Consider the following 5,321-nt stretch of genomic DNA (forward strand, 5'->3'; position numbering starts at 1 on the left):
CAGTTCCTCTAAGAGTATTTCACAGCAATTCTGTTTTGCAGATGCACCTGCTCCAACAGCGCTGCATGAGATTGAGATGTTAAAAGTAAAGCTGGAGGCTGAGAGGGAGAAAGTTAATTTGAAAGAGGAGATGATCGATGTGCTAAAAAAAGACAAGATCTACCTCCAGGGGGAGCTCACCAAGAAAGATGCTTACTACCAGGAGCAGCTGGCCAAGAAAGACGCCAACATGCTACTAGATAAAATGAAAAATAAGAAAATTAGGAAGCAAGCCGGTAAACTCCTACTTACAACATCATTGTGCAGTGGTCAGTTTAATATGATGTAACCTTGGTAATTCCTGCTACTAAATATTTCTTGATTGTTTTTCAGAAGTAAAAAATTCCTCAAGCTTGTTTGAAAGTACCCAAGACCTCGTGTCTTCCTTGTCCGATTCGTCTGTGGAGGCACCCAAAAAAAAAAAAGGAAAGCAAAAGCTTAAAACATTTTGTAAATCAACTCCACTGGAGCAGCAGCTAGACTCCGAAGGCCCTTCACACAGCTGTGTTCGGAGTAAGTAGTGATAAGACCAAGCAAGGTTACTAAAAAGAGAAATGCTGTGTTGTGTAGACAATGATATTACTACACCAGGTAAGGCAGAGGACACTGGGGTAAGTATCAATATAAAAAAGACAAGAAGGCAACCTGTAACAAATTGTAAGGAAGAGAGAATTCATAATTTTTCAGAGGGAATAAGTGAGGGCAGCTTTGCTCTTCTTATTTTACCATTCAAAACCATATGAGGCATATGTTTTCACATTAGTTTCAGTAAGAACAGAATGGGTTTGATAGAAATTAATGTTTTTGTATAAAATGCAATGCGAGGGTGTGCTGTGGCTTTAAAAAAGAACAATTTTGGGAAGTGTTGGCTTTGCCGTAATTTACAATCAAGTTCTGAATGGTGTTGTGAGTTACCATTTCAGGTAGATGAACATGTACCTTTTTCTTCTTATGCCTCTTTTTGTTTAGTTCGGAACACCAAAGGGGTTATTTTAAGATATGTGGCCGCCCTGGAAGCATTCAGAAGAGGGAAGTCCATGAAGGCAGCATTCGATGCTGTCGGGGTGGACCGAAACACGGTGGCGAGGACTGCCATTGTGGCAGAACTGCATCTGGCAGCACCAGAAGTGTTCGAGTCCATCAGCTGGAATGAGCGAGTGGAGTCACTCTCCACCTTTATTGCTAGGTGCCGTTCACTTGTGACACCAGAAATTAAAGATAAAATAAGCAAGATGAAAACGGATGGGGACTTGCTCCCGATGGCCGTCCATTAAAATTTCACATCAAAGACACATCAAAGTTGTCTGCAGCAGGCTTGCTGTTTTTTTTTTTTTTAAACACCCTTACAATACTATATACTGGGCTATGTTCAGCCAGTGCTGATTTAAATAAAAGGGTTTTCATCTGTATCCTGTTGTATTTACTGTCAGCACTATTAACAAGTTCATAATGCCTTATCTTCTCTTTTATCGTATAATAATCTTATATCTGTTTAAAACAACATTACCCTTTTGTCACTTTACTTAAAGCTGACAAAGTACACTTATAGAATCTTATATCTGTTTAAAACAACACCACCCTTTTGTCACTTTACTTAAAGCTGACAAAGTCCACTTATAGGATCTTCTAAAAGTCTATAATATTCTATGTCTGTATAGCAGCCTAGTCACCATACTAATAACCATTAATGAATAATCATAATATATCACAAAGGTGGTTATGATGTGCCGTGAAGACCTATATACATAGTTATAATGAGTGCCACAATGACTTAACTAGTTTTTAAAGGTATTATGAATGTTCTTATAGTGCTTCATATATGCAGGCTTCATAGGATTCATGATTACCCACACAAACCTATGATCACATTTATAATGCATAATTTTACCTTAGATTATAACCATTTATAATTAACTGACATAACGTTTCAGAGCAGTGGATATGAGTCATTGTGGAGATGCTAAACATAGTTATAAAGAGTGCTACAATGACTTATAGCTACTTTTAAACGTCATCATAAATGTCCCTATAGGACCTTATAAAGGCAGGCTTCATAGCAAGTGTTACCCGACAGTCACATATTTATAATGCATTATTCCGTCTTTAATTATAACCATTCATAATGAACTGATATAATGTATCATAAAGGTGATTATGAGTCATCATGAAGACATTATACGTAGTTATAAAGTAGCTATAAGTCATTGTAGCAATCGCTATAAGTCATTATTAAGGCCCTTATAATGTCCTTATAGGGCCTTATAACGCTGGGCTTCATAGAAAGTGTTACCACATTTTTTTTTTGGATATCAATCATAGGCTCATAATTATCTTTATGCCATGTCCTAAAAAAGTGTACGTTTTTTCTTTTCAAAACGCCACCTCAAGCGTTTTATTAGCCGTTCTCTCTAATTATTTTTTGCTGGAGAAGGAGGGGTGTGCAGCTGAAAGGAGTCGTAGTGAAACAAATGCTGTTATGACCTGGCATCAGAGAGGGCCTAGTTCAGTGCTCCGTTAACGTGTCAGATTTTTCGACTGGTTCAGTATGGCATATTAGTGCCATAATTCACTAATGTGATAAAACATGCATTCGGGCGTATTATATTATTCCACACGCGTAGATATTAACTGCGAGCGCAGTTAATATGAGAAAAGGCTGCGCCTATACTCATAGAATCTAGGGTTACAATACGTAACTATCGTTTCAGCCATTTACTGTACAATTCAGAATTGAATGTGAGGAGGGCTGTCAATCAAATATCACGCTTCAGAAACGGCCAATCATAGGAAAGCCCGCCCTGCCTTGGTTCCCTCCCCCAAAGTCCCAAAACTAAATTTGCGCGCGAGAGCAGAACATCATTTGCGAGAGGCTGTTACGCGCGAGAGGCTGTTTTGCGCGCGCAGAGGTAACTTGCTCGATCGCAATTAATATCTACGCGTGTGATATGATATAATACGCCCGAATGCATGTTTTATCACATGAGTGCTTTATGGCACTAATGTGTCGCCATAGTTCAGCTGCTGCTCAATAACTCTCACGGTCCTCTGCTTGCGATCATTGTGATTCACCATATATTGATCCATTTATTCAAAAGATCCAAAGACAAAGAACAGGTGCATTACGGTATCATTTTATATTATTGTTAATAGTCTAACATTTCAGCGTTGGTATTTAATTTTCATTTGCTTGTTTAGCTACCTATGTATGACAGTTAACAATGTTTGTGTATTACAATTATTTATGTGTGTAGGCCACTCCAACTTCGTTGCTGGTTGAAATGTAACCATTTATTTGTACATAAGTTATTGATTGCATTTTTCATAAATAGTTAGTTGGAGCTTGCATAACGGAGCACGAGGCATAGTTTAATAGTGCATTACTTTTTGAACAGTATATCCGATCAATGACCTCTGTAATTTTTGTACATTTAAATGTATGCCCATCAATAACTGAGTTTAGCTTTATCTATTATTGCTTTTATTTTCTTCCCTTCTTTTCTTAATGTAATGTGTATTTTGTTTTTAAGATAAATCAAGAGAAACTCAAACATATCTTATGGTCTCGTATTTATGTAAATGTTTCATGTATTTATATGTTTTTTACATGTTGTGACTGTCTGAGTTTGTGATGCGGGTCTATGGTCTTGTAGTTATGTACATGATTTATGTGTTTTTTTCATGTTGTGACTGTCTGAGTTTGTGAGTCTTTGTTCTATGTTCCCACTCTTGGCCTGCACCTTGACGTGGTGAGTGGGCTTTAAACTAAGACTTAGTTTTATTTTTTTGTTTGTTATTGATTGTTTGTCACAGTCTATCTTATTAATGATACAAAGCCTTGACTAAACCCCTTCTCTTCTGTTTTCAGAAACTGGAAACTTCAGAGTATATTTGATCTTAAGTTAGAAAATCTCTTAGATCCCAGTCCAACATGTTCCTGTACTTGTCTGCCGTGCCACCATCATGCCTCATGCATCACCTCTCAGCACCCTGCCCAGCTGCATCTTATTCCGTTACTCCAGTTCTTTGCAGCTCTTTCACATAAGTGACAAACACGCTCCACCCAAGTGTTTTTAATATTTTATTAATTATGCTTAAGGTGTGCTTAAGTGGCCTGAAAGTTGCCCATCAATACAATTCTTATAAATATAACATTATGGCTCCATCAAAATCAAAGTACACCTGCCATTTACAGTTATCATTCATATTATCCGAGACATCTTTAATCGTATTTACAGTAGGCCTGATTTCCTCTGAATGTTTAAATAAAAAAATTCCCTGTCCATGTCAGATCCCTGTCCATCATACTCCTGTTGTTGTCTTCCTGCACACCTGCCTGCCTCCTCCATCGATTGCGGCCACAGCCCTCTCCCTGTACAATATTTCCTGTTAAATACATTTCAAGTTTGAGATTCAGTTTCAGTATTACTTGTTTTTGAAACCTGACGTGGGGCTGGCACCGACACCATCATATCTGTCTTATTTATTGCAACCACACATAATAGGTCCATGATACCATGTGGGGTCATTTCAGACTCCTTTGCTTCCTAACACCTTGTGAGTTCCCTGGGTACACCAGCTGATGGGTCTGTGTATATATTGGGCATTTGAGTCTCGTTTCAGAAACAGAAATATATTAAAAAACGAGTGGTAATTATTATTTATGTTCTAACATTCAAAAAGGTATATACAAGGTGCTTTTCTTATAAAGTCAAAAAGGGGCAAACTAATCTAAAATAATAATTGTTAAACAAATAGAGAACCATTGGGGGATTACTTGCATGGTCGGTAAACAATGCGACTGCTATCGCTCAGACCTCTCGCTTATGATGCTACAATGCTAAAAAAAAAGAATATTTCTGCATCCGGTACGTCATGAAGTAGGGCGTGGCTATAGGCCCATGATGTGGAAGCATATCTGTCCTTGATGTTGCCCTGCGCCATTGAGCAGTTTACATAAGAATGAATAGGCGCCATTTTGAAATCCGTTGTCCATTTTATAATATGTCTATGGGTGCGAGGGGTCGGCCATGATCTTTTTTTGCCCTTCTCAGAGCCCTGGTGTCATGTAGGGACTTGAGGGAGGGCAAGGGATCAACCTCTCCGCTGATCAAATTACCCACTGCAGCTTGACCTTGTCCGTGGCCACTGCAGCGGGGAACCAGGTGATGATGGAATGGGTGAGGATGGACTCAATGATTGCGGTGTAAAACTGGGTCATTATCGTCCTCAACCGGGGTTTCTCCCAGCATGATGGGAGCGGGCGGAGCTGCATTTTTCCTGAA

At 38.7% G+C, this 5,321-nt stretch overlaps 1 long non-coding RNA gene across 1 annotated transcript; it reads left to right on the top strand.

Annotated features, from left to right (window-relative positions):
- Window positions 1–401: 401 nt before the first annotated feature.
- Window positions 402–4,845, top strand: LOC132453842 (uncharacterized). Its single transcript, XR_009524821.1, has 3 exons — window positions 402–552; window positions 1,009–3,785; window positions 3,905–4,845. It is a non-coding gene; the product is annotated as an uncharacterized LOC132453842 (long non-coding RNA).
- The last annotated feature ends 476 nt before the right edge of the window (window positions 4,846–5,321 follow it).

The sequence above is a fragment of the Gadus macrocephalus genome, chromosome 3 (genome assembly GCF_031168955.1).
Source record: "Gadus macrocephalus chromosome 3, ASM3116895v1".
NCBI lineage: Eukaryota > Metazoa > Chordata > Actinopteri > Gadiformes > Gadidae > Gadus > Gadus macrocephalus.